The 23,407-nt window shown below is 31.4% G+C and overlaps 1 non-coding gene and 1 pseudogene across 1 annotated transcript; one reads left to right on the top strand and one right to left on the bottom strand.

Moving 5' to 3' along the window:
• The first annotated feature begins 4,066 nt into the window (after positions 1–4,066).
• Positions 4,067–5,463, top strand: LOC130979540 (uncharacterized; annotated as a pseudogene).
• Positions 5,464–13,292: 7,829 nt separating this feature from the next.
• Positions 13,293–13,400, bottom strand: LOC130956763 (small nucleolar RNA R71). The gene has a single exon (XR_009077202.1). It is a non-coding gene; the product is annotated as a small nucleolar RNA R71 (small nucleolar RNA).
• Between the last annotated feature and the right edge of the window lie 10,007 nt (positions 13,401–23,407).

Below are 23,407 nucleotides of genomic sequence, written 5' to 3'. Positions count from 1 at the left end.
TAACAGACCCAAGTTTGTTTACTATTTATTTTTTACATAATATGTTGCTTCTAGTTATCATGTAAATTTATTTTTAAATTTTGCACTTTTTATCATTATTTTCTTTTTTTTTAATGGATTAGGGGCAATGAACTTTTTTTGTTTTTCTTTTTAATACATACCTAGTTTTATAAGATTTCATTCATGATTAAAATTTAGAGGCGTTAAAATAAATAAAAAAAAAACATTAATTTTTCAACGAAAGTAATTATTAATTCTTTTGGAGTTATTCGCTCTGATTCAGACGCCCATTTCATCCCATTTCTTGTTTGATCTTAGAACATTGAAGTTGTGGGTAGGAGTGAAGATGTATGGGTTCGCATTTGAATGAATTAATTATTTTGATCAAATAATATTAATGGGATGAGTCTAAAATAAGTCTAATAAATTTATGCACATTAGATGTACTTTTTTTATAAATTATTAGATTTTATTAAATAAAAATAAAAAATTATTATAAAAAAATATTGATAAATTTTATAAATATAGAATATATTAATGGAGGTATACATAAATATATTTTAATATATAATCTTTAAAAAATAACAAATGTAATTTTTATTTTAAAATAAATAAATAAATATAAAGTATATAAATATATATAAAAATATTTTTTATTTATTAATATTAATTATTATGTAATATTATTTTAATTGAAAAATAAAAAATAATTAAATTATTTTATAGTACTTGAAAATAATTAAATTATTCGTTAAAATTTTGAAAATATTGTAATAATTAATTTTGTTAAAAACATATTATTATATAATACAATTTTCTTTATCCAAATATTTATAAACATGTATTTTATTTAAGAGTATATACCTATTTTGGTCCTCAAAAAATTTCAAACCAGACATTTTAGTCCTTAACTAAAATTAATTACTCGATTGGTTCCTAACAATTAATTCTGTCAATCACTTAGGTCCTTGGCTCCGTTAACTCCAACGGAAGACAAAATGATCCCTAAAAACTCTAACATGGGACAAAATGATCCCTGACAATTCTAACAAGGGACAAAATGATCCCTGACCCCTTTATTCGAAAACGACACTATTCTTCCCCGATTTTTATCATATCTCGCATAACCCTAACATTCATACTTTCCTTCTTCACCTTCACAGTCTTCTTTTCCATCTTTTCCTTCCTCCTCTTTAGCTCCAAGATTAAGCCATGGTGTAATTGTCACACGTATCGCACCAACCTCAACATGTCATGGATCACACACTTTCTAAATCCTTGTGACTGGTACATTCACCTCCTCTGTACTTCACCCACCAAAAACATCTACTTCCACGTCTTTGATAACACCACCTCCAACTCTGACAATGTCCACGGCATCCTCAAGACCAAGTTCTACAACTATTCCAAGGGCACGCCTTTCTCTACTCTCCGACAAGCAATATAGATTGTTGGACATCAGGACATCATGAGAAGATTCTCCTTCGATATCATATGCAAATTCTCATTTGAAATAGATACTGAGTGCTTCATTCCTTCTTTTCCGGAGTCCAAGTTGGTAGACAGCTTCGACCTCGCATCCAAGCTATTACAACGAGCAATGTCGTCGTTGCCGCTTATATGGAAACTGAAACGATTACTGAACATTGGTTCGGAGAAGAAGTTGAAGAAAACGATCGGAGTGGTGGACAATGTGGTCATGGAGATGTTAGGGTAGAGGAGGAGGCAGATGGCAACAACAACGACTAGTCTTAACAAATCAGACTTGCTGTCTAGATTCATGGGATCCATCAAAGACGACAATTAGTTGAGAGACATAGGCATTAGTTTCCTGAGTATAAATTGGTTGAGAACAAGTTGAGAATTTTTTCTTGTGAACATTAAATTTATAGAGTATGCATTGTGTAGTTTGAAGTTACAGTGTTAGACTGTTAGTGTTATGCGAGATATGATGAAAATTTGAAAAGAACAGTGTCGTTTCCAAACAGAGAAGATCAGGGACCATTTTGTCCCCTATTAGAGTTGTTAGGGACTATTTTGTCCTCCGTTAGAATTAACGGAGTAAAGGACCTAAGTGACTGACAGAGTTAATTGTTAGGGACCAATCGAGTAATTAATTTTAGTTGGGGACTAAAGCGTCCAGTCTGAAATTCTATGAGGACCAAAATGGATATATACTCTTTATTTAAAATATTATACATAATTAATTTAATTTTTCACACTTTAAATAAACATTTTTGAATTTCTTTATTTATGCTCTTAAAAAATAAAAATAAAAATAAACAACATTATTTTCACTTTTTTAAATAAAGATAAAATTTTAATTCTACAAAAAGCAAAATCTATGGGGTGACATGAAAATTGTATAATTATCATTAACATTTTTATATAATTATATATATGTAATCTTTATATAATTATGTATAGTTTTATTTTCATAAATGTTTTTTACTTTATATGAAATTGATGTTTTAGCTATTATTACAAAGTAAAAATTAAAAAGGTAAAAATAATTATTTAGCTATAATTTAATAAATAATTGACAATTTCAGTAAAAAAAAGTTAAAATTTCATTCACTTGTGGCTAAAGTTTTTTAATATTGAATAACGAAATATAATTTATGTTAATATTGAGTTATTTTAGTGTAATATATTGATATGAGATATTTAGAGTTAAAATAAATCGTTGATCATAATTTTACTAAAGACAAAATTTTGATATAGCAAGTGAAATCGTGAATTACGGTCTTACAAAAGACAAATTTCTTCTTTCAAAGAAACATGAATACCGATTTCAAAATGTAAAAAAAAAAAAAAAAAAAAAAAAAAAAAAAAAAAAAAAATCCATACTTTAAGAAATTGTGAATACCAATTTCACATTTTAATAATAAGAAGAATGCCCACCGTAAACTTGATTATAAAAAACAACTATAATATACTTAGTTAACATATCATTTTTATAATAATAATAATAATAATAATAATAATAATAATTAAACACTATTCTAAAAAGTTTCCTAATTATCTCCAATCCACGTCATATTTGTCATAATAATAATAACTAAAAAATATTTTAGAAAAAATTATTAAATACTTTTTACCCATTTTATAATAATAATAATAATAATAATAATAATAATAATAATAATAATAATAATAATAATAATAATAATGAAACCTTCATCCATTGATATAATCCTACTTTTATCATTTTTGCAATTTATTTATTTTATTTTAATCTTTGACAATGGAGTTTCTGAAAATGAGAGAAAGTGAGCTAAGAAGTGAGTGTTTCGCTTTTCATTGGAAGAAAGTATTAAATGTTGTATGTGTTGGAATAAATTATTTCATTAACTCAGATCATTCATATTGAATCACCAAAAATATATCATAATACGAAAGCATATTTTTATTCATAGAAATAAAAAATTGACGGAAGGATTATTGCAGTCTTGTGTTCTTTCGATGTTCCTCAACTAAAGCCTTCTGTATCCTTAATAGGGCTTAATTGTGACTCTTCTGATAAGGAAAGAGCGACAAAGGCGGCCATTATTTATATTTGAACATGTCACCTATTAAACCCTAAAGTCCAAATAAAAATAATATCTAAATTCTAAAGTCCAAAAGATAATATATCTAAAATCCAAAAAATAATTATCTAAAGTCCAAAAGATAATATCTGATTTTATTCTCATTTAATTCCAAATCAAAAGTAATTATGACTTATTCAACTCACTACAAGAGAGGCGAAGGATACTGGCCAAAAATTGTCGACCGTTGAACCAGTTGCCGCAAATAACAGATATACCAGCCATTGTAATTCCACTGCCGCATCATTTGATTGATTAGCGGCTACTGCATGAACCGCCGGTAATCAGAACCTTTATATCAATTTTCATTTATTCAATCTCTTTTTTATCTTATAACAAACACCCCCTCCCCCAACATCTGCCGAAATCCCTAATCTCTGCTCCACTCTGCACCTCTGCGTGGTTACGGAGTTGCGCGCCTGCCGTCAATCCTTCTCTCCCCGACGTCAGCCTTTTGCCTCTCCTCCACATGCACAATGCGTGAAATCCCTGCTTCCTCCTTCACGATGTGCAAAATCCGTAGTCTCTGCTCCACCGTGCGATTCTATGTCATCGTGGAGTTGACCCCGTGGCTGTCCATACATCCACTTCTCATCGTTGTTGAAGAAGAAGAAGAAGAAGATTTATACTTTGATGCCATGGAAGAAGAAGAAGATTTCTTTGATGAAATGGATGAAAACAACCATGCTGATGGTGATGTTGCCGGCGATGATGCTCTTGATGAGTATGAGATAGTAACCCCTTTTCTTTTTCTGTTTCTATTTCTTTGAACCCTTTCAGTTATTCATCGAGTTCATATAAAAACCTTTTTTTAATTTGTTTATTTAAGAGAAAAATGGGGTATTTGTTTTCATGCTCATAAGGTGTTTGATGATTGTTGCAGCTCACTAAGGTAACTGATACATCAGCTACACAAGCAAGGAAGAAAAAAGACATTCAGGGTATTCAATGGGATAGATTGAACATATCAAGAGATAGTTGCAGAGTTACAAGGCTTGAACAGTATAAGAATTATGAGAATATTCCTACTTCTGGAGATGTTATAAATGAGGTTTCTTCTTTTTTTAATATTTTTTATTTTATCAAATCCTTTTCCTTTGGGATTATGGGAGGCAGGGAAAGATGCAGAAGTAAATTTTGTTTCTTTTTCTCTCAGGATTGCAAAAGGTCTGTGAAGGGTGGAAAATAATATGACTTTTTTTATAATACAATAATGGTTAAATCTACCATTCTTCATTTTCAGGTTTGTTTGATTTTTCACATGGTGCTTGGACCTTGTTGCTACTTGATTTTATTCATGTTGATTCTCTCTGTCCATAGCTTGTGGTTGTACAAGCTGACTTGAATCGTCACTTGAAGGCCCTGAAAGACTATTTTCTTTTGGCAAAAGGAGATTTCTTCCAGGTAAAGTATGAAAAGTTATCTATACTACTAACATTTTTCTGCTGACTTGTGTTGATTCTTATTTTTTATTGATCTTTTTTAATTTTTTATTGAGGATCTTTTGTCCTTATTTCCTTTTGTAATAACCTTTTCTAATTACTAATATTTTGTCTTGTATGAAAAAAATACTAACATTTTTTATACATGCATCATTTTTTGTGCTAGTGTTTCCTCGAGGAAAGTCACCAGCTAATGCGTTTGCCACCTCGACAATCAATTGCTGAAGCTGATCTTATGGTGCCATTTCAACTGGTTAGTTAAATTTTGCATATGATCTTTACTTTTTAATGCGGTTCATCCTTTAACTATTTAATCTTGTTCATGTTTTAACTACATCAATGAAAGATGATTCCAATTCCTTAAAATGTAGGCTGCGTTAAAAACTATTGGTGAAGAAGACAAATATTTCTCAAAAGTATCCTTGCGATAAGGTTCTGCCTTCATTTTTAGTTCTTCTGTTTAAGTTAGCTTGGAGCTATTATGAAATGTGCTTTCCCTCTTCTAGGATGCCATCTTATGGAATCACAGTTAGACCTTCCCTATTAGATGTATCAAGCGCAAACACTTCAGCAGATGGAACTAGTGCTTGAGTATTCTGTCGATTGGCCTTTGCATTTGTTCTTTACTCAAGAAGTCCTCTCTAAGTAAGGTTTTACTCCTATAATATTGATATTAATGGTGGATTCTTTCCTCTTCCTGTCCTGCTTAGATATACTCGATGTGATTGAATTCCCTTCTGAAATGATAAATTTAGAAATTATTATGGCCTCATAGATACAAACCGTGTTATCAAGGCATATAGGAGATGTTGAATACCTTAAAAGGGACCATTGGTTTAGGAGAGACATCTTTTATAGAGGATATATCTTGTGAGAGATCATTGGTTATTAATTATGAATAAATCTTGACTATGGTCTTATTTAGTTTAAATGGTCAAGATTAATGAGGTCTTAAAATAAAATTGAAAAAGTCAAATGACTTTGTCTATTAATTTTGACCATTTATGTGAGACATGCTAATCCTGTTCTCGTATTATGACAATGATGTGACATTACATGGCTTAATAAAACATGATATTTTTCAATAGGTCACTAAATTGTGGGCATCTGTAATGCATCAATATCACCGTGATTTTGCCAAACGCAAAAAAGATCGAGCTAAGAGCCCAACGGCACAGCAGAAATCTTAGCGATCTCGACCAATGTGGCACGTTGGAGAACATCTGGCATTCTTGATCAGAAATCTCCAATTTTATATTCAGGTTGATTTACATGACTTGATATTTATGCTAAAATTTTTAGATGACTGCGATAATCATTGTTAGAAGTTGTTGTGTGATCTATTACACTAGTTCAGTGCTATTGTGCTAATTATATACCCGTGCACTTAATAACTTAAAATGCTTCATATGAGCAGAAATGGAACAAATGGTGATCAATAAATCTTGTACAATTTATGTTCTTTTCATTTCTGCATATTTCATTTTTGCGCATATTTGTTCAATATATTTACAAATTTTGATGTCATTTCAAATTTGTATGGTTTTTCTTCTGCTTGAGTTAGCATGAGTGATTTTTAAATGTAAATGTAAATTATTAGTTATAGGCAGATACTAATTATTAGTGATTTTCAAATTTGTAAGTGTTATGTTTATCATAATCTAGCAGCAAGTTTACAATTATGTTTTTGTTTCCTACCAAAATTACTTCTTTAATTAATTATCATTGATTAGGATTTAAGATCAGTCACGCTACGTTTGTAAATTTAGCCATCCAGGTTTTGCTTTTACGAAACAGGAAAACCAATGTATACATTAAGGAGAAACTTACCACCATCGAATATTGACAATAGCAAGGTTGGTACAGAAAAAAAATAATACTAACTTGGTATTATTTTATAACTAAGTATCAAAAGTCATATATATCACTGGTTTAAGTGTGTGTTTGATTGTTTAATTAGACTAAAACATTGTTATTTATCCTTATGCAGATTGTTGACTCAATAATATCGCATGGATGAATTTCCTGGAAGGACAAAGTGAAAAATAGAATCCTAGGATTGGACTTATTTTTATTTAAAGCAAATATTTTTTTAAATTTGACTATGCAATTTTTAGCAAGAGATTGACTATGTTGATATTTTTATAAAGATATTATTTTATTTTTCAGTTAATTTTGTTGTTTTTGCCACAAGTTTATATTCAATAGATGAAAAATATGAAGATTTACAGCATTAAAAATTTTAAAAAAGGCCAAAAATTTATCTTTAAAATTAAACAAAAAAATTCAGCATTTTTTAAAAGGATTTTTTTTTTAAATTTGTATTGAAAATAGCGGCGGTTTTATAACCGCCGCAAATAGTGATAAATAAAAAACCTAAAAACATTGCGGCGGTTCATAACCGCTGGTAAAAAATGGACTAAAATCCTATACTTGTATATCGCGGCAGTTTAAAACTGCCGCTAAATTAGTGGCCACAAAATTTTGATTCAACGGCGGTTGCTGGAAACCGCCGCCAAACCCAATCCTGGCGCCTCTATCCATGGCGGTCCGGTTAATCAAGAAAAAAAACCACCGCTAAGCAGCGCCTCTGTTGTAGTGACTTAACATTTATAACAATAAATGAGATTACCATTATATAAGTCAATTAATTTGAAATAACATAATTTGTGATTATAATTAATATATGTATTGTCCACAAATAAATTAGAAAATTAAATAATTTCCTAACAATCTCCCACTTGGGCTATACATGCATATATTCTTTCTTGACATAATCACATCTTATAAACTTTATGCGCGCATCTTAATGTTATTTCCCTTATTACTTTAACAATCTGGTCCGTCTCATACATTAGATATGGAATTATCGCAACTTTTATCACATTAGTGTCATGACTAAACCACGATGATCACCATACTAATGTATTTAATGATATAGATCAAATTTGGATGAGTAATATGGAAATTACATGTCAAGTGATCTCATACCTGTCTATTTCCAGCTAGTCCAACTTTAAAACTTTATTGAGATCAAACACAAAACAAATATTGCAAAATGAACATTTCACATAACATGAAATAAACCATCAACTTAATTCTGCAGAAAAATAATTCAATATCTGTCATAGGAAATATAGTATAAAATAAACTCCCACTAAACCAAGGCATCACAAATATTGACACCCATCCGAGCAATGTGCTCATGAAAGACTTTAGGGATCAATCCCTTGGTAATGGGTCTGCTAGCATATACTTTATTCCCGTATGTTCTATGATAATCTGTTTTTCTTGAACTTTCTCCTTGACAACTAAGATCTTGATGTTTATATGATTCAATTTTGTCAAGCTCTTGTTGTTGTTGGAGTATAATACTGCTGACTTGTTGTCACAGAATATCGTTAATGGCTTTTCAATGTCATTTACTATACGAAGCTCAGTGACAAAGTTTTGCAACCATATGCCATGTTTGGATGCCTTAAAGCAAGCAACATATTTTGCCTCCATTGTTGAGGAGGCTACAAGAGTCTGTTTATTAGACTTCCATACAATAGCTCCTCCAGCCAAAATGAAGATACAGCCTGAAGTAGAGCGTCTACTATCTTGGCATCCTGCAAAATCGAAATCAGAGTATCCAATGATCTCCAAATTTTCTGATCTCCGATAAGTAAACATGTAATCCTTTGTTCTCTTCGAATAACGTCTTACGTGTTTAACAGCTATCCAATGATCCATACCCGGGTTGCTCAAATATCTACCCAACACTCCCATTATGAATAATATATTGGGATGCGTGCAGACTTGAGCATTCATTAAGCTCCCCAGTGCTGATGCATAAGGTTTATTATGCATTATTGTCCTCTCAAGATCATTTTGGGGCATTGCTTGAGACTGAACTTGTCTCCTTTAACTGCGAGTATGTCCATTGATCTACAACTTTTCATGCCATATCTACTTAATTTTATTTATATAGTTCTTTTGTGATAATCCAAGAATACCTTGAGAGCGATCTCTAAGTATCTCGATTTCTAATAGAAACGAGGCATCACCAAGATCTTTCATTTCGAATTTGTTCGATAGAAATTTTTTAGTTTCATGCAACAAGCCTATATCATTACTGGCAAGTAGAATATCATCAACATATAAGACCAAAAAGATGTATTTACTCCCATTGAACTTGCGGTATACACACTCATCTATGATATTTACTTCAAAACCATATGAGGTAATGACTTGATGAAACTTGTGATACTATTGACGAGAAGCTTGTTTGAGACTATAGATGGATTTCTTTAACTTACAAACCATAGATTTTGAATCACCTAATACAAAATTTTCTGGTTGTACCATATACATCATTTTATCAATGTCACCATTGAGAAACGCTATCTTTACATCCATCTGATGTAACTCCAAGTCAAAATGAGCTACTAGTGCCATTATGGTTCTAAAAGAGTCTTTCGATGATACCAGAGAGAAAATCTCTTTATAGTATATGCCTTCTGATGAGCGGATAATTTATACACTTTTTTGCATTATTTTTAGGTAGTTTTTAGTATGATCTAGCTACTTTTAGGGATATTTTTATTAATTTTTATGCAAAATTTACATTTCTGGACTTTACTATAAGTTTGTGTATTTTTCTGTGATTTCAGGTATTTTCTGGCTGAAATTGAGGGACCTGAGCAAAAGTCTGATAGGAGGCTGACAAAGGACTGCTGATGCTGTTGGATTCTAACCTTCCTGCACTCGAAATAAATTTTCTGGAGCTACAGAACTCCAAATTACGCGCTCTCAACTGCGTTGGAAAGTAGACATCCAGGGCTTTCCTGTAATATATAATAGTCCATACTTTGTTTGAGTTTAGATGACGCAAACTGGCGTTCAACGCCAGTCCTATGCTGCATTCTGGAGTCAAACGCCAGAAACACGTCACAAACCAGAGTTAAACGCCAAAAATACGTTACAACTTGGCGTTTAACTCCAAGAGAAGCCTCTGCACGTGTAAAGCTCAAGCTCAGCCCAAGCACACACCAAAGTGGGCCCCAGAAGTAGATTTCTGCATTTAGACTTATTTCTGTAAACCCTAGTAACTAGTTTAGTATAAATAGAACTTTTTACTATTGTACTAGGGGTCTTGGCTTTTGATTGATCTTTAATCAGTGTATGCGTGTATGCGATTTTAGACCTTCAAGGGGGGCTGGCCATTTGGCCATGCCTAGACCATCACTTATGTATTTTCAACGGTGGAGTTTCTACACACCATAGATTAAGGGTGTGGAGCTCTGCTGTACCTCGAGTTTTAATGCAATTACTACTATTTTCTATTCAATTCAGCTTATTCTTGTTCTAAGATATTCGTTGCACTTTAACCTGATGGATGTGATGATCTGTGACACTCATCATCATCCATCCTTATGAACGCGTGCTTGACAACTACTTCCATTTTACCTTAGACCGAGCGTGTATCTCTTAGATTCCTTAATCAGAGTCTTCGTGGTATAAGGTAGAATTATGGTGGCCATTCTTGAGAATCCGGAAAGTCTAAACCTTGTCTGTGGTATTCCGAGTAGGATTCAGGGATTGAATGACTGTGACGAGCTTCAAACTCGCGATTGTTGGGCGTAGTGACAGATGCAAAAGAATCAATGGATTCTATTCTGACATGATCGAGAACCGACAGATGATTAGCCATGCTGTGATAAGAGCATTTGGACCATTTTCACTGAGAGGATGGGAAGTAGCCATTGACAACGGTGATGCCCTACATACAGCTTGCCATAGAAAGGAGTAAGAATGATTGGAGGAAGACAGTAGGAAAGCAGAGATTCAGAAGGGACAAAGGATCTCCATACACTTATCTGAAATTTCCACCAAGGATTTACATAAGTATCTCTATCTTTATTTTATGCTTTATTTATCTTTATATTTGAAAACCATTATAACCATTTGAATCCGCTTGACTGAGATTTACAAGATGACCATAGCTTGCTTCATACCAACAATCTCCGTGGGATCGACCCTTACTCACGTAAGGTTTATTACTTGGACTACCCAGTGCACTTGCTGGTTAGTTGTGCGAAGTTGTGAAGAATGTGAGTGAACCATAGTAGTGTGCACCAAGTTTTTGGAGCCATTACTAAGAATTGTTCAAGTTATGAAAAGTGTAAATCACAATTTTGCCTATCAAGTTTTTGGCGCCGTTGCTGGGGATTGTTTGAGTATGGACAACTGACGGTTCATTTTGTTATTCAGATTAGGTAATTTTCTTTTCAAAAATTTTTCAAAAATCTTTCAAAAATTATTTCTTTGTTTTCGTTTTTCCAAAAAAAAATATTTTAGAAAAATCCAAAAAAATTAATAAAATCATAAAAACCAAAAAAAAAGTTTTATGTTTCTTGTTTGAATCTAGTGTCAATTTTCAAGTTTGGTGTCAATTTCATGTTTTTAAAATTTATGCATTTTTTCGAAAAATACATGCATGTGTTCTTCATGATCTTCAAGTTGTTCTTGATAAGTCTTCTTATTTGATCTTCATATTTTCTTGTTTTGTGTCTTTTGTTGTTTTTCATATGCATTTTTGCATTCATAGTGTCTAAGCATTGAAAATTTTTAAGTTTGGTGTCTTGCATGTTTTCCTCTCTTGAAAATTTTTTTAAAAAATAAGTCTTGATGTTCATCTTGATCTTCAAAGTGTTCTTGGTGTTCATCTTTACATTCATAGCGTTCTTGCATGCATCTTGTGTTTTGATCCAAAATTTTCATGCTTTGGGTCATATTTGTGTTTTTCTCTCTCATCATTAAAAATTCAAAAATCAAAAAAAAAAATTTTTCCTTATTTTACTCAAAATTTTCGAAATCTTTGAGTTGACTTGGTCAAAAATTTTTTTAAAATAAGTTGTTTCTTGTAGTCAAGTCAAGATTTCAATTTTAAAAATCTTATCTCTTTAAAATCTTTTTCAAAATCAAATCTTTTCTTTTTCTTTTTATTATTTTCGAAAATTCTTTAAAAATGATTTTCAAAATCTTTTTCTTAATTTCATTTCAAAATTTTGAAAACTTTACTAACAATTAATGTGATTGATTCAAAAATTTGAAGTTTGTTACTTTCTTGTTAAGAAAGGTTCAATCTTTAAATTCTAGAATCATATCTTTTAGTTTCTTGTTAGTCAAGTAATCAATTTTAATTTTAAAATCAAATCTTTTTCAAAATAAATTTCAACCATATCTTTTCAATTCATATCTTTTTCAAAATCAATTTCAAAAATCTTTCTAATTTCTTATCTTTTCAAAATTGACTTTCAAATCTTTTTCAACTAACTAATTGACTTTTTGTTTTACTATTTCTTATCTTTTTCAAAACAACCTAACTACTTTTCTCTCTCTAATTTTTGAAAATTCCTCACTCTTTTTCAAAATTCTTTTAATTAACTAATTGTTTCAAATTTTAATTTTAATTTTATTTCTTCTCTCAATTTTCGAAAATCACTAACCATTTTTCAAAAATAATTTTCGAAAATTCTCTCCCTCTCATCTCTTTCTATTTATTTTATTTATTTACTAACACTTCTCTTCATCTTAAAATTCGAACCATCTCTTCTCTTCTGTGTTTGAATTTTTCTCATCCTTCTTCTATTCTTTTCTTCTTCTACTCACATAAAGGAATCTCTATACTGTGACATAGAGGATTCCTCTTCCTTTTCTGTTCTCTTCTTATTCATATGAGCAGGAGCAAGGATAAGAACATTCTTGTTGAAGCATATCCTGAACCTGAAAGGACTCTGAAGAAGAAACAAAGAGAAGCTAAAGCACAACAATCTAGAGAAAACCTTACAGAGAATCTCGAAAAAGAAAAGGACATGGCCGAACCCAATAACAATGGTGGAGGCGCAAGGAGGATGCTTGGTGATTATACTACACCTACTTCCAATTTTTATGGAAGAAGCATCTCAATCCCTGCCATTGGAGCAAACAATTTTGAGTTGAAGCCTCAACTAGTTGCTCTGATGCAACAGAACTACAAGTTTCGTGGACTTTCATCAGAAGATCCCTATCAGTTTTTAACTGAATTCTTGTAGATCTGTGATACTGTTAAGACTAATGGAGTAGATCCTGAAGTTTACAGGCTCATACTTTTTCCTTTTGCTGTAAGAGACTGAGATAAAACATGGTTGGACTCACAACCTAAAGATAGCCTGGACTCTTGGGATAAGTTGGTCACGGCCTTCTTGGCCAAGTTCTTTCCTCCTCAAAAGTGAGCAAGCTTAGAGTGGATGTTCAAACCTTCAAGCAAAAAGATGGTGAATCCCTTTATGAAGCTTGGGAAAGATACAAGCAGTTGACCAAAAAGTGTCCTTCTGACATGCTTTCAGAGTGGACCATTTTGGATATATTCTATGATGGTCTATCTGAATTCTCTAAGATGTCACTGGACCATTCTGCAGGTGGATCCATTCACCTAAAGAAAACTCCTGCAGAAGCTCATGAACTCATTGACATGGTTGGGAATAACCAATTCATGTACACCTCTGAGAGGAACCCTGTGAGTAATGGGACGCCTCAGAAGATGGGAGTTCTTGAAATTGATGCTCTGAATGCCATATTGGCTCAGAACAAAATGTTGACTCAGCAAGTCAACATGATTTCTCAAAGTCTGAATGGATGACAAAATGTATCCAACAGTACTAAAGAGGCATCTTCTGAAGAAGAAGCTTATGATCCTGAGAACCCTGCAATGGCAGAGGTAAATTACATTGGTGAACCTTATGGAAACACCTATAATTCCTCATGGAGATATCATCCAAATTTCTCATGGAAGGATCAACAAAAGCCTCAACAAGGCTTTAATAATGGTGGAAGAAACAGGCTTAGCAATAGCAAGCCTTTTCCATCATCTTCTCAGCAACAGACAGAGAATTTTAAGCAGAGCCCCTCTAGCTTAGCAAACATAGTCTCTGATCTGTCTAAGGCCACTTTAAGTTTTATGAGTGAAACAAGGTCCTCCATTAGAAATTTGGAGGCACAAGTGGGTCAGCTGAGTAAGAAAATCATTGAAACTCCTCCTAGTACTCTCCCAAGCAATACAGAAGAGAATCCAAAAAAAGAGTGCAAGGCCATTGATATAATCAAAATGGCCGAATACACAAAGGAGGAGAAGGATGTGGATCCCAGTGAGGAAGACCTCTTGGGACATCCTCTGAACAAGAAGGAGTTCCCTATTGAGGACCTAAAGGAATCTGAGGCTCATATAGAGACCATAGAGATTCCATTAAACTTTCTTCTACCATTCATGAGCTCTGAGAACTATTCTTCCTCTGAAGAGGATGAAGATATAACTGGAGAGCAAGTTGCTCAATATCTAGGAGCCATCATGAAGCTGAATGCCAAGTTGTTTGGTAATGAGACTTGGGAAGGTGAACCTCCCTTGCTCATTAGTGAACTAGATACATGGGTTCAGCAAACTCTACCTCAAAAGAAAACAAGATCCTGGTAAATTCTTAATACCCTGTACCATAGGCACCATAACCTTTGAGAAGGCTCTGTATGACCTGGGGTCAGGTATAAATCTTATGCCACTCTCTGTAATGGAAAAACTGGGGATCTTTGAGGTACAGGCTGCCATATTCTCATTAGAGATGGCAGACAAGTCAATAAGACAAGCTTATGGATTGGTAGAGGACGTGTTAGTGAAGGTTAAAGGCCTTTACATCCCTGCTGATTTCATAATCCTAGACACTGGGAAGGAGGAGGATGAAGGCATCGTCTGGGTAAAAAAATGTGGATTTTTAAAAGGAAGAGAAACGACTTCGTTTTGGACAAGGTACTCTATGGTCACCCTTTTTTAAAAAACCGTGACCATAGATCCTTTTTGGTCACCGTAAAAAACTGTGACCATAGATCCCTTTAGGCCACCTCCTAAACCGTGACCATAGACCCTTTTAGGTCACCCCTCAAAACCGTGACCATAAACCCCTTTAAGCCACCTTCCAAAACCGTGACCATAGACCCTTTTAGGTCACCCTTTTTTGAAAAACCGTGATCATAGACCTTTTTTGGTCACTGTAAAAAACCGTGACCATAGACCCCTTTAGATCACCCCCAAAACCGTGACTATAGACCCTTTTAGGCTACCCCCAAAACCGTGACCATAGACCACTTTAGGCCACCCCCCAAAACCGTGACCATAGACCCTTTTAGGTCACCCTTTTTTGAAAAACCGTGACCATAAACCCTTTTTTGTCACTGTAAAAAACCGTGACCATAGACACCTTTAGGTCACCCCCTAAAACCGTGACCATAGACCCTTTTAGGCCACTTTTTTTTAAAAAACCGTGACCATAGGTACTCTATAGTCACCTTTTTTTTAGAAACCGTGACCATAGCTTTTTTTTGTCACGGTAAAAAACCGTGACCATAGACCCTCTATGGTCACGATTTTTTACCGTGACCAAAAAAACCGTGGCCATAAACCCAAAATGTTGTAGTGGATCCTCATGTTCTTGGAGATAGACTACATATTCATCTGAAATTGCACTTTTTCTTTCTCTGTTGAATCTCTTTAATGGCACTTCTTGATATTGTTGAGCTTGTTGTATGGGTTAGGGTTGAGGAGGATTCTCAATATTTTTCTATGTTGTAGTAGTATCTTGAGCAATAACAATATTATCATTGTTCTCTTGTACTATAACTAGATCCAGAGTAGGATTCTCATTGTGCTTTTGTACTATAACTGTATCTTGAACAATGATAGGCACAAAGACCTAATCATTGTTAGTTATAGAATCCTCATCAAAAGCAACATTCTTAGTATTTTCTCCCCTCTCCCCCCTCCAAACTCAATATTCTCAAGAAATCTCGCATTTTCTGTTTCAAAAATAGACCTTGATGCAAGATTGTAAAACTTGTACCCCCGTGAAAGGTCAGCGTAACCAACAAAGTAGCAACTAATTGTCCTTGAGTCCAATTTTCTTTCATGCGGCCTATAAGGTCGCGCCTTAACTAGACATCCCCAAATATGCAAATGCTTTATACTAGGCCTTTTCCCAGTCCAAATTTCATAAGGGATTTTGTTAACTGCTTTGCTTGGCACCCTATTAAGGATGTACACTGCGGTCTTTAAGGCTTTTCCCCAGAGTGATTCAAGCAAGGAATACTGACTAATCATACTTCTCCCCATGTCCTTAAGAGTTCGGTTCCTTCGCTCTGCAACACCATTCATGCTAGGTTTGCCCGCCATAGTGTATTGTGGAACAATACCATACTCTTCTAGGAAAAGAGCAATAGGCCGGGGACGTTGCTCACCTGAACCGTCATATCTTCCGTAGTATTCACCACCACGATCAAATTTGACAGTTTTAATTTTTTTCTTAAGTTGAAGTTCAACTTCAGCTTTGAATGACTTGAAAACATCCAAGGCTTGGGACTTTTCATGAATTAAATATAGATATCCGTAATGAAAGTAATCATCTATGAACGTAATAAAGTATTGTTGTCTATTCCAAGAGACAATAAAAAATGGGTCACATATATCGATATGTATTAGTTCTAAGACATCTTTAGCTATCTCGGCACCTAATTTTCTTTCGTTTGTCCTTTTTCCTTTTATGCACTCAATTATAATTTAATAATAATTGTTGGATGTTTTCTTGGATGTTTTCAATAATAATTTAATAATAATACTCTTTTAACATTTCAGAATGAATTATAAATTTTATGAGTATCATTATACATATATATACAAAAATTAAAACATGCTTATATTATATTATCAGCACACAAGAATATATATAATCGAAAGAATAATAATATACATGTATATATAAATGGCCGAAAACAAACGTAAGCAAGTTCAACGCAAACAATATATATAGAGGAGGGCATATCGATATATATATTGATTCGATAATAGAAAACAAGTTCATATGCCCTGCAACAATTTTATAACGTAAATAATATATATATTGATTCGATAATAGAAAATATAATAAAATTAAATATTTTCGATAATTAAATTATGATAGCTCTGATATTATTTGTTAGAATAAGTTATTTCATTAATTTAGATTATCTATGTTGAATCACCAAAAATATATCATAATATAGAAGCGTATTTTTATTCATAGAAATAAAAAATTGACGGAAGGATTGTCTCAATCTTGTTATTCTTTTGATCTTCTTTAACCAAAGTTTTCTGTATTCCTATTAGGGCTGAATTGTGACTCTTCTGATGGAGAAAGAGCGACAAAAGTGACTTGGTGTATTGGGGGACCGAAACCCTGAAGGCACTATTTATATTTGAGCATGACACCCATTAAATCTAAAGTCCAAATAAAAATAATATCTAAAATTCAAAAGATAATATATCTAAAATCTAAAAGATAATATCTAGTTTTAATCTCATTTAATTCCAAATCATTATTTATTCAACTTAACATTTATAACAATAAATAAAATCACCATTATATAAGTCATTTAATTTAAAATAACATTATTATTTGTGATTATAATTAATAAATGTATTGTTCACAAATAAATTAAAAAATTAAAATAATTTCCTAACCGTATGAATAAAAAGGGTAAATTAAGTGTAAGTGTAGCTGCTGTGTGAATAATAAAAGAAAATAAAGTTGAAATCGTGGATCACGTTTTGAGAGAGAATCTCCATTATTGATTTCAAAATCAACAATTCATATTGACAATTTTTCTATCCAAATCCTTAATCATGATTTGTATTAACTCATGTAAAATCATCATATCTACTACATATTACATGGTACTGCCATCATAATTTAGTATTGTACTCGTTAAATCATCGTATTAAAAATAAAAAATGTTCACGTGTATTTTTTTATTTGTTATAAATACTATTTATTATGACCGATTTTAGATTTACTAGAGAGACAGAGATTTATTGTATACGAATCCATAAAAATCACAGATTAATATGTATATATATCATATATGTAAAAGTTTTTAACTGTGAGTGTGTTTATATATGTAATTTTTATAAGTAAATTCTTACTTATATTTAAAAAAATGAAAACAATATTGTTTATTTTCTATTTTTATTTTTTAAGAATGTAAATAAAAAATTAAAAAATATTTTTTTAAGTGTAATAAAAAATCAACATTTTTACGTGTTATATATAATATTTTAAAACATATGTTAATATCAAATGATAATTTTGTGGACATTATAAAATATATTATTATATAATAGTTAATTTTGTTAAAATAATATTATATATAATATTTTGAATAAAATGCATATTTATAAATATTTTGATAAAAAATTATATTATATAATAATATATTTTTAGCAAAATTAACGGTTAGAGTGTTTTTATTTTTTAATGAAAAATTTAATTATTTTCAAGTATAAAATAATTAAATTATTTATATTTTGTAATTACAAATAATACTGCAAAATAATTAATTTTAATAAATAAAAATATTTATATATATATTTATATACTTTATATTTATTTATTTTAAAAAGAATTATATTTGTCATTTTTAAATATTATATATTAAAATATAATTATATATATATCTACTAATATATTCTATATTTATGAAAATTAATATTCTTTTTTTTATAATATTTTTTAATATTCATTTAATAAAATCTAATAATTCTCAAAAGGTAACACATCTAATACATATATACAAAATTACGAAGTTCGTTTTAGATGTACCTATATTAATATATAATATAATTTGGGTATGGCTCACTTAACTGATTTTGTTGGATTTTTTGGTCTAATTGAGAAAAGTTTTGAGAACATTTAAATTAAGAAAAAATATCTATTTTGATTTATTTTTGACAAAGTCTTTTTTTATGAACAGTTTCTATCTTCAGGGGTAGAACTAGAATAGTTTTTTGGAGGGACTGATATAAGAAAATATAATTTTAGAAGCGAAGAATAAAATTAGAGAAGCTAATGTAAAAAATTAAAGAACTATATACATACAAAAATTTAAATTAGAAAGGGACATTGCTCTCCTTAAAATCTACGAGGCTCTGCTCTTAGTTATCTTCCTCTTGTAATGAAAAAAGAATTTTAATAATTTGTCTCAAAAAATTTAAACAAATTTTTTTAACCAGAACTAGTATATTATTATATTAGAAAATAAAATTTAAATAAGTCATATTTATTAAAATTATGTCTAATTATTATATAAATTACGAATTGATAAAAATTAAAAAAAATATTGATAATTTTTTCATTAATTTTCATTTATATTATATCACTATTAATACCAACCTTTTTTATTAGACTAGCATTATTTACTAAAATAATTATCGAAATTAAAAAAAATTCAATATTATCAAAAAATAAAATAATATAAAAAAATATCGATCCAAGTAAGATGAGAATGAAAAGAAAAATATTTTTTTTAAAAAAGGAAAAGTAAAGGAATATCAATTAAAAAAAATTATTTATGTTACTCTTGAACATATTTAGATATTTTGCACTATAAAATGAAAAGAGGGTTAAAAAATGAGAAGATGAGAGATAACAATGAGAAAAGACAAATAGGTGAAAAAAGATAAAAAATAGAGAACGAGTTAACATGAAAAAGAAAAAGAGAAAAAATAGGAGAATCAAAGAATATGAATAGCATATCAAAGACTTAAAAAGAAAAGAAAAAAAGGAGAAAGAAAAAAAAAGAATTTTGATATAAAAAGACAAAAGTTAAAATAAAAAACTTAATTAAGAATATAAGTAAAAAAATTTATATTTTAATATTTGTCTCAATATTTTAATTATTTGATAGTATATAAATTTTATTATTTATGTGTTATTATATATTATTATATTCTATATTATTTTGTGTTTTTAAATATGAAATGTGTTTGATAGTATGAGTATATCACTATATCACAATATTTTTTTTAGTCACATACTTAAGGAGATGTTAGAACTCGAGACCTATATATGAAAACTAAAAGAAAAGGACAAATGCCATCTGAAAATTTTCATTCTACATTCTAAAAGTCCTCTTGAGACTAGATGACCAAGACATGGAAAGAAAGATGTGACGAAAATTTTTGGCTTTGAATGATTTTTTGTTTTTAAACATGGGATTTTAAATGCATGAGCGCACACAGTAAAGATTTAAGGGTTGGTTTACCTTCTTCTGTATTGGAAGCTACTCAACACTATTTTTTCCGCATGCCATTTATGCTTTGCATCTGATCTTTAACTATTTCTTACATCACATTCATAGCATCAGGGGCAGTAATTATTGTTTTTTGTTCAATTAAGTGAAGAGCTTTTAAAAAGTAAAAACTGTAACTTTCACTATAATTTCTTCTCTCATCATGTAAATACTTGTTTGTTCTGTTACTGTGGGTTTGGTTTAGTCCTAAAATAAAATTTGGAGACAAAACTAAAATTATGGATAAACATAAAAATATTTAAAGTTTATTTGAGGAGTTTAGCTAACATGTGTCCTCAAACACATGATAAGTTTATCAATAGTAGAAAATTTTAACTGTTTTTATTTAATAAATACAAAACAAATGTATTAGAAATTTAGGTAGTGTTTAACATGAAAAAATGTTTTCTTTTTTTATTTTTAATTTTTATTTTTTGAAAACTATTTTTGTTTTCAAATTTTCAGATTTTAGAAAATATGTTTGTTTTGATCATTGTTTTCAATTTTCAAAAAAAAAAAAATAAAACACTAAAAACATGTGTTGGTTTGATTGTTTTCAATATATTAAAAATCTTTAAAATAATATTATATGAACAAATAGTCATGCATAAATTCATTCTTATTAAAATGTCATAGTTATGTATAAATCCATTTCATTCTTCTTAAACATCATATAGTTCCTTCACAAGTATAAATACATACAATTAACAAATAAACTAGAATTTAAAAGGTTTAATTACTTTGCAGGTCTTTAAGTTTTATCGAATTTTCAATTAGATCTCTATACTTTTTTTATTAATTGAGTTTCTATACGTTAAATTTTTTTTTTTTTGCAATTTAGTCCCCTTTAACATTAAACGTCAAAAAAACGTTAGTAAATCGTGAAATTACTTATATATCCCTGTATTCGACCTTCCTCGTCATCTTTCCGCTATTCACCATTAGCCACTTTCTAAAATCTTCTCTCCCACAACTATAGAGTAACAATAATAATAAAAATAAATAATAATGATAACACATTAATTAATTCAATTTTCACCATTGCATGCAGCTAACTTCTCCACCACCACTATCACCGCCACCATGATCTCGTCCCATCATCCCCGCCGCCACGATTCCTTTCCATGTTCCTTCCCTCCCTTGTCCTCCACGCCACCCTCCTCCTTCGCTATTCCCATCCCAACCCCACCCCGCCCCCACCCACACCCATCATAAATTCTCCCCATTCTCCCTTTTTCCACCATCTTCCCTTTTCGCAGACCCGCTACGACCAACATCTCCACCATCTCGCCGGTGCCATAGCCACAGTGAATCTTTACCAGGCCTATCCTTCCCTATGATTATCCGTCCCATTTCCAACCACAACCGCCGCGACTCTTGTTCCGATTACTTCCCAATATCGCCTACTTCGTGTGCTGAAACGCCGTCATCTTTCACCACCAGTAACAATGCAATGATACTGACATCCTCTCAACAAAGCTAACAACTTGTTCATTATGAATCAGATCCAGTTTTTATGCCTCCTACGTTACCATTGGAATCACCACAACCATTATGCCCTTCAAGCTACTTCTACGACCAACAATATAACTACATTGCAAAAGCCAAATAAGATCTCTATGATAAACAAAGCGATCTGGCATGGCCGTTTGGAAATCTTCAAGGGATCGACGTCGATAACTTCAGGAAAACCGCATACGAGCTATTCTTCACGCATGTAGGTCCTCGTTGGGCTTCGGTGACCAAAGCAACCTCACGTTCTATTTGAAGCATGAGAATAATAATGATGCGAGTGCTAGTGCTGGTGGAGCGCCGGTGTCACAGTCGAGTAAGGTGAAGCGTGCGCTAGGGTTGAAAATGATTAGGAGAACTTTGGATTAGATAATTTCGGTGGCGAAGTCTCTAGCAGTGTCACGGTTGATATCACCTTTGGTGTCGCCATTGGTGTGGCCGGTGGTGGGAGGTAGCAGCCTCAAGTCTTAGTTGGTGAAGCTGAGGAAGTAGATGAGTATGGCGGATGTGATGAGGGTGCAGATGCGTGCGATGCTGGTCCACTGCTTGCATATGCTTTCCATAAATTTTCTTTTTTTTTTTCGTTGGTTTTGATCAGATCTGCGAAGGGAGTGAGAGCGGGGATGAGAGAGCAAGAGGTGAGAGTAGGATCAGAGAGGGAGGGCATGGAGTTTCTGAATCTAAAAAAATGCTAAGAGTGTTTTTGAAATTTAAAAATATTGAGGTGCTTTAGATTAGGTTTTCTATCTTTAATTTTAGAATATTCCTTTTTTAACAGAATATTTTATTATCTTATACATTTTTTCTACAGTAGGAACTTAATTAAAAAAATTAAATGGTTTAGGAGCCCAATTGAAAAGGAAAAAATATTGAGATCTAATTAAAAATTCGATGAAACTATAGGACCTGAGAGTAATTAAACCAACTTAAAATGTCATAGTTATGCATAATGTCATAGTCATGCATAAATCGATTTCATTCTTCTTAAACTTCATGTAGTTCCTTCACAAGTATAAATACAGTTAACAAATAAACTAAAACTTTAACACAAAAAATGCAAACAATTTTCTAAATTAGTTACTAATAAAGACAATCTTATCAAATCATCCAAAATCACATTATATTCAATATACTTTTGTCAAAAGTCAAAACATAATCTTATCAAATAATCCAAAATCACATTATCTTCAACATACTTGTATCAAAATTCAAAACACAATCTTATCAAATAATCCAAAATCACTTCTGGTGAGGGCTCAATGCTCAAATCTTTGTTCCTGGCTTTTATGAGCTTTCTTCTTGCAAGTCTATTTGAACTTCATTTTAATATTTGAATTGGTGGAATTCGTGAATCATCATACTACGTTAGCCCTACATGTTCATATGTGTTCTTGGAGATTGATTTACTTTTAACCAAGTAGGTAGAAGCATCTTACATTTAATTGCATTCATAAAGATAGGTGCATATAGTTTATTTGTATTGAATAAATGTTCATACCGCATTTCTTGTCTTTCTTGGTTTAGCATGAGGACATGCTTAGCTTAAGTGTGGTGAGGTTTGATAAATCCTAATTTTGTGGTTTATCTTGTGTTGAATTTATGGGATTTTATCAACTTATCTCACATTTATTCAATGGAATAGCATGGTTTTGCGAATTTCTCCTAACTTGTGCTTAAGAGTGAAAACATACTTTTTAG

The sequence above is a fragment of the Arachis stenosperma genome, chromosome 1 (assembly GCF_014773155.1).
Source record: "Arachis stenosperma cultivar V10309 chromosome 1, arast.V10309.gnm1.PFL2, whole genome shotgun sequence".
Taxonomy (NCBI): Eukaryota; Viridiplantae; Streptophyta; class Magnoliopsida; order Fabales; family Fabaceae; genus Arachis; species Arachis stenosperma.
Note: the sequence above shows the minus strand (reverse complement) of the source record. Positions and strands in the feature narration are given on the sequence as shown.